Source organism: Thalassophryne amazonica, chromosome 3 (assembly GCF_902500255.1).
Source record: "Thalassophryne amazonica chromosome 3, fThaAma1.1, whole genome shotgun sequence".
In the NCBI taxonomy this organism is placed as follows: Eukaryota; Metazoa; Chordata; class Actinopteri; order Batrachoidiformes; family Batrachoididae; genus Thalassophryne; species Thalassophryne amazonica.
Genome location: NC_047105.1, coordinates 55,901,700 through 55,914,112, shown reverse-complemented (window position 1 = coordinate 55,914,112; position 12,413 = coordinate 55,901,700). Strand labels below are relative to the sequence as shown.

Genomic DNA, 12,413 nt, shown 5'->3' with positions numbered 1-12,413 from the left:
CAGCCTGCCTGGAGTTTGCCTAAAGGTACCTGAAAGACTCTCAGACCATGAAAAACAAAATTCTCTGCTCTGAGGAGACAAAGATTGAACTCCTTGGCATGGCGTCATGTTTTGAGGAAACCAGGCACTATCCCTACAGTGAAGCATGGTGGTGGCAGGATCATGCTGTGGGGATGCTTTTCAGCAGCAGGAACTGGTGAACTGGGAGACTAGGCAGGATTGATGGAAAGATGAATGCAGCAATGTACAGAGACATCCTGGATGAAAACCTGCTCCAGAGCACAGGGTTCATCTTTCAGCAGGACTATGACCCTAAGCAGACAGCCAAGATATCAAAGGAGTGGCTTCAGGACAACTCTGCAAATGTCCTTGAGTGGTCCAGCCAGAGCCCAGGCCTAAAATCGATTGAACATCTCTGCAGAGATCTGAAAATGGCTGTGCACCGACGCTCCCCATCCAACCTGATGGAGCTTGAGAGGTGCTGCAAAGAGGAATGGACAAAACTGCCCAAAGATAGGTGCACCAAGCTTGAGGCTGTAATTGCTGCCAAAGGTGCATCAACAAAGTATTGAGCAAAGGGTGTGAATAATTATGTACATGTGATTTCTTAGTTTTTAATTTTTAATAAATTTGCAAAAAAAAAAACTTTTCATGTTGTCATTATGGGGTGTTGTGAGTAGAATTTAGAGGGAATGAAATGAATTTCATCCATTTTGAAGGCTGTAACATAAAATGTGGAAAAAGTGAAGTGCTGTGAAAAAGTGAAAAAGTGCTACATTCTGGATGCACCGTATGCACTCACCGTATTTTGCAGGTACATGTCTAGGCATTGTTACTCCGTAGGGAACATGGACCTATTTATAGTGATAATATCTATCATCTTACAGTACTTAGTGCCAATTTTGATCAAAGTTTAAATCAAGGGGAACAAAATATGTTTTTGTCAGAGGGTGACCTAAAGGCCTTGGGGCAGGTTTCCACTGTCCAAGTACTCCTTCAGGTTCACTCACAAATTTCTCCTGGTGATTTGAAACAGGTGTGTAAGCCCTCTCTGAACCAAATGTTGGGTTGGCAAAAGCTGATTCACTGTTATGTTAAGAGGAAAAAAGAAAAACTAAATTGTTAATTCCCTTCTGAAACACACTGTCACACCAGAGCCTAAACTGTAATGATCCTGCCTGTGTATAAACATTTATGTACTTAAAAGCACCTCTCTGGTGATTTCTTGCTTGCCTCTACTGGTGGTTGGCTCTCACTGCGGTATTGTATCACTTCCTGTTCCGGAGCACAGCGGTGTTTTTCTGTATCTGTTAGCTGTTTAATCTGCGCAGTTAGATTGATCTAGTTATCTAGATTACGATTTGTTTCCCAGTGTAATCTTTACGTGCCTTAACTAAAGCACTCCTTCTGCTGAATCACCTCTAAATTATTTACACATTATTCACTTTGCGTGTTTTTAGGAATCCGCTAGCTTAGCGTAGCTACTAGCTCTTAACCGATTTAGCATGGCGGCTTCTCCTGTCTCTCCCGCACTTTTCTGCTCTGGGTGTGAAATGTTTAGTTATTCCTCGGCCTCCTTTAGCAGTAATGGTACTTGTAATAAGTGTAGCTTATTCGTAGCTTTGGAGGCCAGGCTGGGCGAATTGGAGACTCGGCTCCGCACCGTGGAAAATTGTACAGCTAGCCAGGCCCCTGTAGTCGGTGCGGACCAAGGTAGCTTAGCCGCCGTTAGTTACCCCCTGGCAGATCCCGAGCAGCTGGGAAAGCAGGCTGACTGGGTGACTGTGAGGAGGAAGCGTAGCCCTAAACAGAAGCCCCGTGTACACCGCCAACCCGTTCACATCTCTAACCGTTTTTCCCCACTCGACGACACACCCGCCGAGGATCAAACTCTGGTTATTGGCGACTCTGTTTTGCGAAATGTGATGTTAGCGACACCAGCAACCATAGTCAATTGTCTTCCGGGGGCCAGAGCAGGCGACATTGAAGGAAATTTGAAACTGCTGGTTAAGGCTAAGCGTAAATTTGGTAAGATTGTAATTCACGTCGGCAGTAATGACACTCGGTTACGCCAATCGGAGGTCACTAAAATTAACATTAAATCGGTGTGTAACTTTGCAAAAACAATGTCGGACTCTGTAGTTTTCTCTGGGCCCCTCCCCAATCAGACCGGGAGTGACATGTTTAGCCGCATGTTCTCCTTGAATTGCTGGCTGTCTGAGTGGTGTCCAAAAAATGAGGTGGGCTTCATAGATAATTGGCAAAGCTTCTGGGGAAAACCTGGTCTTGTTAGGAGAGACGGCATCCATCCCACTTTGGATGGAGCAGCTCTCATTTCTAGAAATCTGGCCAATTTTCTTAAATCCTCCAAACCGTGACTATCCAGGGTTGGGACCAGGAAGCAGAGTTGTAGTCTTACACACCTCTCTGCAGCTTCTCTCCCCCTGCCATCCCCTCATTACCCCATCCCTGTAGAGACGGTGCCTGCTCCCAGACCACCAATAACCAGCACAAATCTATTTAAGCATAAAAATTCAAAAAGAAAAAATAATATAGCACCTTCAACTGCACCACAGACTAAAACAGTTAAATGTGGTCTATTAAACATTAGGTCTCTCTCTTCTAAGTCCCTGTTGGTAAATGATATAATTGATCAACATATTGATTTATTCTGCCTTACAGAAACCTGGTTACAGCAGGATGAATATGTTAGTTTAAATGAGTCAACACCCCCGAGTCACACTAACTGTCAGAATGCTCGTAGCACGGGCCGGGGCGGAGGATTAGCAGCAATCTTCCATTCCAGCTTATTAATTAATCAAAAACCCAGACAGAGCTTTAATTCATTTGAAAGCTTGACTCTTAGTCTTGTCCATCCAAACTGGAAGTCCCAAAAACCAGTTTTATTTGTTATTATCTATCGTCCACCTGGTCGTTACTGTGAGTTTCTCTGTGAATTTTCAGACCTTTTGTCTGACTTAGTGCTTAGCTCAGATAAGATAATTATAGTGGGCGATTTTAACATCCACACAGATGCTGAGAATGACAGCCTCAACACTGCATTTAATCTATTATTAGACTCAATTGGCTTTGCTCAAAAAGTAAATGAGTCCACCCACCACTTTAATCATATCTTAGATCTTGTTCTGATTTATGGTATGGAAATAGAAGACTTAACAGTATTCCCTGAAAACTCCCTTCTGTCTGATCATTTCTTAATAACATTTACATTTACTCTGATGGACTACCCAGCAGTGGGGAATAGGTTTCATTACACTAGAAGTCTTTCAGAAAGCGCTGTAACTAGGTTTAAGGATATGATTCCTTCTTTATGTTCTCTAATGCCATATACCAACACAGTGCAGAGTAGCTACCTAAACTCTGTAAGTGAGATAGAGTATCTCGTCAATAGTTTTACATCCTCATTGAAGACAACTTTGGATGCTGTAGCTCCTCTAAAAAAGAGAGCTTTAAATCAGAAGTGCCTGACTCTGTGGTATAACTCACAAACTCGTAGCTTAAAGCAGATAACCCGTAAGTTGGAGAGGAAATGGCGTCTCACTAATTTAGAAGATCTTCACTTAGCCTGGAAAAAGAGTCTGTTGCTCTATAAAAAAGCCCTCCGTAAAGCTAGGACATCTTTCTACTCATCACTAATTGAAGAAAATAAGAACAAGCCCAGGTTTCTTTTCAGCACTGTAGCCAGGCTGACAAAGAGTCAGAGCTCTATTGAGCTGAGTATTCCATTAACTTTAACTAGTAATGACTTCATGACTTTCTTTGCTAACAAAATTTTAACTATTAGAGAAAAAATTACTCATAACCATCCCAAAGACGTATCGTTATCTTTGGCTGCTTTCAGTGATGCAGGTATTTGGTTAGACTCTTTCTCTCCGATTGTTCTGTCGGAGTTATTTTCATTAGTTACTTCATCCAAACCATCAACATGTTTATTAGACCCCATTCCTACCAGGCTGCTCAAGGAAGCCCTACCATTATTTAATGCTTCGATCTTAAATATGATCAATCTATCTTTGTTAGTTGGCTATGTACCACAGGCTTTTAAGGTGGCAGTAATTAAACCATTACTTAAAAAGCCATCACTTGACCCAGCTATCTTAGCTAATTATAGGCCAATCTCCAACCTTCCTTTTCTCTCAAAAATTCTTGAAAGGGTAGTTGTAAAACAGCTAACTGATCATCTGCAGAGGAATGGTCTATTTGAAGAGTTTCAGTCAGGTTTTAGAATTCATCATAGTACAGAAACAGCATTAGTGAAGGTTACAAATGATCTTCTTATGGCCTCGGACAGTGGACTCATCTCTGTGCTTGTTCTGTTAGACCTCAGTGCTGCTTTTGATACTGTTGACCATAAAATTTTATTACAGAGATTAGAGCATGCCATAGATATTAAAGGCACTGCGCTGCGGTGGTTTGAATCATATTTGTCTAATAGATTACAATTTGTTCATGTAAATGGGGAATCTTCTTCACAGACTAAAGTTAATTATGGAGTTCCACAAGGTTCTGTGCTAGGACCAATTTTATTCACTTTATACATGCTTCCCTTAGGCAGTATTATTAGACGGTATTGCTTAAATTTTCATTGTTACGCAGATGATACCCAGCTTTATCTATCCATGAAGCCAGAGGACACACACCAATTAGCTAAACTGCAGGATTGTCTTACAGACAAAGACATGGATGACCTCTAATTTCCTGCTTTTAAACTCAGATAAAACTGAAGTTATTGTACTTGGCCCCACAAATCTTAGAAACATGGTGTCTAACCAGATCCTTACTCTGGATGGCATTACCCTGACCTCTAGTAATACTGTAAGAAATCTTGGAGTCATTTTTGATCAGGATATGTCATTCAAAGCGCATATTAAACAAATATGTAGGACTGCTTTTTTGCATTTATGCAATATCTCTAAAATCAGAAAGGTCTTGTCTCAGAGTGATGCTGAAAAACTAATTCATGCATTTATTTCCTCTAGGCTGGACTATTGTAATTCATTATTATCAGGTTGTCCTAAAAGTTCCCTAAAAAGCCTTCAGTTAATTCAAAATGCTGCAGCTAGAGTACTGACGGGGACTAGAAGGAGAGAGCATATCTCACCCATATTGGCCTCTCTTCATTGGCTTCCTGTTAATTCTAGAATAGAATTTAAAATTCTTCTTCTTACTTATAAGGTTTTGAATAATCAGGTCCCATCTTATCTTAGGGACCTCGTAGTACCATATCACCCCAATAGAGCGCTTCGCTCTCAGACTGCAGGCTTACTTGTAGTTCCTAGGGTTTGTAAGAGTAGAATGGGAGGCAGAGCCTTCAGCTTTCAGGCTCCTCTCCTGTGGAACCAGCTCCCAATTCAGATCAGGGAGACAGACACCCTCTCTACTTTTAAGATTAGGCTTAAAACTTTCCTTTTTGCTAAATCTTATAGTTAGGGCTGGATCAGGTGACCCTGAACCATCCCTTAGTTATGCTGCTATAGACGTAGACTGCTGGGGGGTTCCCATGATGCACTGTTTCTTTCTCTTTTTGCTCTGTATGCACCACTCTGCATTTAATCATTAGTGATCGATCTCTGCTCCCCTCCATAGCATGTCTTTTTCCTGGTTCTCTCCCTCAGCCCCAACCAGTCCCAGCAGAAGACTGCCCCTCCCTGAGCCTGGTTCTGCTGGAGGTTTCTTCCTGTTAAAAGGGAGTTTTTCCTTCCCACTGTCGCCAAGTGCTTGCTCACAGGGGGTCGTTTTGACCGTTGGGGTTTTACATAATTATTGTATGGCCTTGCCTTACAATATAAAGCACCTTGGGGCAACTGTTTGTTGTGATTTGGCGCTATATAAAAAAATTGATTGATTGATTGATTTCTGTCTCTTTCTTTCTTCTTTTTTTTTCAAGCTTACCACAAGATATACCACATAGATAGCGGTTCTCCTCAATGGCTGAGGTTGCCATGGAAACATGGTATGTAAAAAAATAAGGGTTGGACTGCAGAGAAGAGGGCAGTGAGTATGCTAAAACTGATCCCTATCATGCCATGGTTACAGGTGTAGATCTCACCATGACTTTTCATGTCTAATTAGATGCAGCCTGCAAATATCAGAAGAAAGCAAAGATCAGCATTTAAATATTTTTATTATTCAGAGCGATCCATAGCATCCAGTCTATTGTCATTCTTTAAAAAAAAACAACTCAGCAGCACCTTTGTAATGAATTATTCACATTATTTGAATGTCACAAGAATGCAGCAGTAGCATATCAGCAATTTTGGCTTTTATTGTTAAGTTGTGTTCTTTAGAGGACTCGCCCTGTTAAACCCACAGCGCTTGGCTGCAGTTTGGTTTTCCTTTTTTTATAATAAGCAAAATGAATCATGTGCTGTTCTTTCTGGCATTGTAATATTATATGAAAATGTGTCACTTGCAGACCCAAGTGTGTGCACCATCCTATTATTAGTAGATCTCAACAGTCATCTTATTCAATATGAGTGTTGTGTTTGAAGCAAAAAGCAGCAGGATGTGCAGCACACAGCAGGACAAGTTCAGCCACTGCATGTGTGCATGAACATGTTTCATCACAGCTGTCTGAGAAAACAGGAGGAAAGGTGTGATGAATGCTGAATTTCCCAACACACCACTCCAGGAAATATTCCATCAGGCTGTGGGTGGGTACCGTATGGAGCGTTGATTAATCAAATTTTCTGTCACGTTTATAATGTGTAGAATTAGAATGTAAAATCCGAGAATGCCTCCACAAAGGGTGTTGCCAGATTTCCCCGATTATTAGAACAAAGGTGAGAAAGCATCAGGAATAGTTCACATTAAGAATCCAGTTGGACTGATGGCTAGGCTGCACAGCCTAGGTCATAGTGTGAACTCCTTGTACATTATGGAACAGCCAATCAGGCAGCTCCAACAGAAATCTGATCTAAAATCACAAGTCCACATCTGCTCCTCTTAACATATAAAGGCAAGATGGTGTAAAGCAGACACAAAATGTAGCAACTAAAAGTAGATTTTCTGCCAAACACTGACATCCCTTAAGGACAGAGAGCTTTCTGCTTGGATAAGCATTGCTGCTCACACTGGAGCTTTACTTCTGAAGTGACTTCAATCAAGGCTCGATCACATCATTAAACTGTCTTGATGCAGAAGCGGCTGTCGCTCTCGCACTCGGCAACCAAGAGAGTCGCTCGCTCCCAGCTGTCTCTGCACAATATTCCCTGTGAAAGGCAAGTTCAAAAGAAAAGACAGCGTGCTTTACTCAGCTTTGAACCATCAGCTAAAACAGTTCTGCTGCTGCCAGCTTGGAGAGGATTTCTCCACCGCGGGCACCAAGATACTACTCCTGATTGTCTCATGCAAATATAGTTAAGGGGGATGTTTGCTTTGGTCAGAGACAATGATTGACACGTCCAGTTGACAAGCTTGGAGAATGAAGTTTTTGGATTAAAACTGTCATGTCTGGGAGCATGCGTAGGCACCTCATGTCACCACATCTACCACATCATGGAATTGCCTCGGGTTCGGGGTGGCAACCACCCAGGCAGACAACTGATCCATCCCAACCTCTCCATCTATCTGTCACAGCCACGTGAAACATGGGTGGCCCCTTTGCCTTCTCCAGCCGCCGGGGTCATCATCGCTGATACATATACCTGCTGTAACATGCACAGAGAAATGCACCACATGACCACAATGTCTTACCTGACATGCTGTCCAGCCTATAAAATAATCAAAAAATAGATATCGGCAAACAGTGAGGAAATACAATCCAAAAACAACGGCAGCAACTGTTAAACCTAATCTGTCATAACATTGGAAACAATATATCAGGGTTGTTCATAATATTGCATGGACACTTTTGATTGTGGACAAACTCACAAGACAAAACCAATACATGTCATCCTATGGAAAAAAAAAAAATATCTTCAGAGGACACCACAGTCCATTTACAAAGCATGTGAGCATTTTTTCCCCCCCACATTATAGTGAATTTTATTGCACAAACTTTTAAACACAGAAAAAACTGCAGCCGGCATAGCTTCTTCATGAGATCATCAGTAGTGGGTTCAGTTTATCCCTGCACCTGGACTTGTCAGCTGAAGGAATTAGGTTTCCTCTGTGGTGGCCAGCAGCCATCTGATTGTGAATATGATCATCTGAAAACAGCACTGGGAAAGTCTAATAGTCAGTCTGTTGTGTTACTGATTTTTCCTTTTGTTATTACTATTGTGCCAAAGTAGTTTAGCTGCAAACACACAGGCACAGTGGCATCAGGAGGCAGCATCCTGCAATAACGTCGCTCAATCAGCAGTCTAATTAATCCGCACACATTTCAAATCGTGCTGCTGTGTGACACCCTGTCGTCTGTGTTTGTTCTCAGCGAGCAAACACTGAAAGTGAAACGTGCACAACAGGCTCCTTCCTGCGTCTCCGAGTGGTTTTAAATCAGCTTTGCGCAACTTCGAACGCAAATTTACACTGATCAATAATCGGTTCAGTTTTTTCAGAATTATTAATTGTGGATTTAACTTAGCTGATACTAAGCGTAAAGAGTGTAAAACGGGTGCATGAAATCAACTTCAGCCGCCGCGTGCGTAAAAAACGTCAATGTGAGGTTTCAGTCAAATAAATTGAACATTGCGCAGGAATTAAGGGCTTGATAGTAACAGATGTGCAAAGGCTTTTAACGGTAAAGAGTAGCTGAGGTTTGCGGGATGCAGGATCAAATATAATCAGGCGACGATTAGTATTATTTATTATTATTATTATTGTTATTATTAAAGCTGCGGCTGCTGCGGGAAGGAGGTGAAATGTGAGAGAAATTCATCAATGAAACTGAATTTCTTACCTGCTGGTAGCTGTGCGTGTGATGTGGCTCTTCCACGCCGTGGATTGGGTCAGGACGCGCAGACACGCGGCTTCTCGTGACGCGCGCACCTCCAGATGTTTGACTTTTTTTTGCGCGCCGTGCGGAGCTCTCCGTGGTGCTGAAGCCTCTCTCTCTCTCTCTCTCTCTCTCTCTCTCTCTCTCTCTCTCTCTCTCACACACACACACACACACACACACACACAGGCCAGGTGCTTAAACTCAGCCAGCCGTGCACGTTAGCTTGCACGCGCGCGTACCCCCACTCAAAGTGCTCGTTTTGCACGCCTCCGTCCGTGCACGGCCTTGCTGACTGACAGCTGGTACCAGAAGGGAATGTTGAATTAAAAGTGCGTTCGCACGTTTTGACCCCTCAATCTCCTTAAAGTTGATCAAGTTCTGCAGAGCAGATCGCGGCGCGCTCTCGCACTGGCACGCACTCCCCGCTCCTCAGAATGAACAGCATAGGAACCGAATTCTGACTCGTTTTCCTCCCGTTCGAGAAGCGAAATAACCGAAAGCGCCGTGCGTCAGCGCGTCACGCCGTGCGCTCACAAAGAGCAAGACGTTTTTAAAGGGTTAAAGTGTACAACACCTATTTCTAAAAGCCCCGTGCGAATATAACAGGTCCGTGTGGCTGCATGGCAGAAATAAATCGCATTCAGCTCACTTCGATGTCATTAAAAATGAATGACGGCGGGTTTGAGTGCCACAGCACTTCAACTGGAGAGGCGCGTCACAACGGTTCGTTGTTCTCTCAAAAGGTGGCATCAAGGGAACATCCCACACAACACGTAACGCACAAAAAGCAAGAATGGATCATTGATGTGAGGTTGGATCGAGACCCATTTCAGCTCATGGCCGAAACACCGGAAACATTCAGTGTTTATGTGTTATGTTGAATAAAAAATAAAACCTACAAATAATATGTGAAGGCTGTTTTGATCATTTCGAATTCAGTCGATTATCTACTTTTCCCATTTCTAAATAGAAGAGTAATCATACCGTGTGTACCTCTGCTGCTTTACAGCTTCACAATATAGAAAAAGTCTTACGACTGCATTAAATCGACCAGTTGTGGTAGATCCACTTCAGAGTATAGTGGGATCAATCTCAAACCTCTTCAACATGTGTTCGAATATTGGCTCATCACTAAAATGTTAAGCTCTTCTCAGAAGAGCTTGTTGATGTCACTGGACAGAGGCGCTTACAGGAGAATGAAAGTCCAAGTCTGAAGGATTTTGGTACTTCCTGGCTGTGAGACTTGGACCATGGGTGGTTGTCATCCAGGCAGGGGCACCGCCAGGGATTTTGGGCCCCATGAAAAGAAATCTTACTAGGCCACCCCCCATATTATTTTGTTAGTATTACAATTGTATTAGGGACCTCTCTGGGCACCTACCAATCACGGGCCCCTAGAATCCTTCTCCTTATTCTCCGTTTTTTGGTGCCCCTGCATCCAGGATCTAAGGTGGTTCCATGATGTGGTGGATGTTGCAATGTGCAGCACCAACATGCTCCCAAACCTGACGTTTAAATATCCTGGTCTCAACATGGGGGGTGTTAAAATGTTAGTCATGTACACTCATATACCTCAAACCTGAATGTTAAAGGAAAACTGAGTTTTGTTTTTCTCGGAACATGTACGTACAGTGTATGTTTGCATAATTATATTAATATTATTAATTTCTATACCCGCTTACTTTGATTAAGGGTTCAGGGGGTGGAGCCTATCCCAGCAGAGGCAGGGTACACCCTGGACAGGACACCAGTCTATCACAGGGCTACATATAGACAAACAACCATGCTCTTACAATCAAGAATGCAGAAAAGGGGAGAATAAGGAGAAGGATTCTAGAGGCCCATGATTGACGGGGGCCTAGAGAGGCCCCTAACAGAATTATAATACTGACAAAATAATATGGGGCTGGCCCAGTAAGCTTGCTTTTCATGGGGCTCAAAATCCTTGGCGGCACCCCTGCTTATGATAAAGATTAAAATTTCCAGTTCAACTAACCTGCATGTCTTTGGAAGTGGGAGGTATCTGGGGCACCCAGAGGGAACCCACGCGAACACAGGCAGAACATGCAAACTCCACACAGAAAGGACTAGGCAGGAAGTGATCCCAGGACCTTCTTGCTGTGAGGCAACAGTGCCAACCACTAAGCCACCCAATTATTATTAGATAAGATAGAACTTTTTTAATCCCATGGGAAGACTACCTCAGGGAAATTGAGATTCCAGCGGCATTGTATAGCAGCACACAGGGTAAGAAGCACACAAAGTATCAAAAGTGAAAGTAAAAAATAATTTGCAAAGATAAATATAAATATGTAAATATAAATACCAGAAATACTGCTCACCACTGGTTTACTGGTGACAACTGTTCCTCTCCGTCACATCCTCTGTCTTTCTGTTACTCCTCCTCCCCCTGAGTGAGCAGTTGTACAGTCTGATGGCCTGAGGGTCAAAGGAGTTTTTCACTCTGTTGGTCCTGCACTTGGGAAGGAGCAGTCTGTGGCTGCAACTAAATGAAAAGCTATTTTCCCACGTCATGTTTATTTTCATTTGGAACAAATAACTCATAATGAACAAACACTTTTCACATTTCAAAAATATTCTTTGATCAATATAGGCACAGGTTCTGTGATAGATTGGCAGCCTGCTGAGGGTGTACTCCAACTCTCGCCTTCTCCTTTCAGCTGCTCCCGTTAGGGGTCGCCACAGCAGATCAATCGTTTCCATCTCACCCTGTCCTCTGTAACTTCCTCTGTCACACCAACCACCTGCATGTCCTCCCTCAGCACATCCATAAACCTCCTCTTTGGCCTCCCTCTTCTCCTCCTGTCTGGTGGCTCCATCCTCAGCATCTTTCTCCTTATATACCCAGGGTCCCTCCTCTGCACATGTCCAAACCATTTCAATGTCACCTCTTTGACTTTATCTCCAAACCATCCCACCTGAGCTGCCCCTCTGATATGTTCATTCCTAATCTTGTCCATTCTCATCACTCCCAAGAAGAATCTCAACATCTTCAGCTCTGCCACCTCCAGCTCTGCCTCCTGTCTTTTTGTTAGTGCCACTGTCTTTAAGCCGTACAACATAGCTGGTCTCACTACTGTCTTGTAAACTTTCCCCTTCACTCTTGCTGATATTCTTCGGTCACAAATCACTCCTGCCACCTTTCTCCACTCACTCCACCCTGCCTGCACTCTCTTCTTCACCTCTCAACCACACTCTCCACTACTTTGGACAGTTGACCCCCAAGTATTTAAACTCATCTACTTTTACCACTTCTACTCCTTGTAACTGCACTATTCCACTGGGCTCCCTTCCATTCACACTCATGTACTCAGTCTTGCTCCTACTGACTTTCATTCCCCTGCTCTCCAGAGCATATATCCACCTTTCCAGGCTAGACACAATCTATTTTCTACTCTCACTACAGATCACAATGTCATCTGCAAACATCATGGTCCATCGAGACTCCTTTCTGAAATCATTCGTCAACCTGTCCATCACCAATGCGAAC

General features: G+C 43.1%; 1 protein-coding gene across 1 annotated transcript in view; it reads right to left on the bottom strand.

Annotated features, from left to right (window-relative positions):
* grm2b (glutamate receptor, metabotropic 2b) overlaps positions 1 to 9,019 on the bottom strand; it is a 120,611-nt gene extending 111,592 nt beyond the window's left edge. The window contains exon 1 of the mRNA XM_034166362.1: positions 8,864 to 9,019. The gene's annotated coding sequence lies outside the window, so the exon portion shown is untranslated. The remainder of the gene's footprint in view (positions 1 to 8,863) is intronic.
* Positions 9,020 to 12,413: the final 3,394 nt, after the last annotated feature.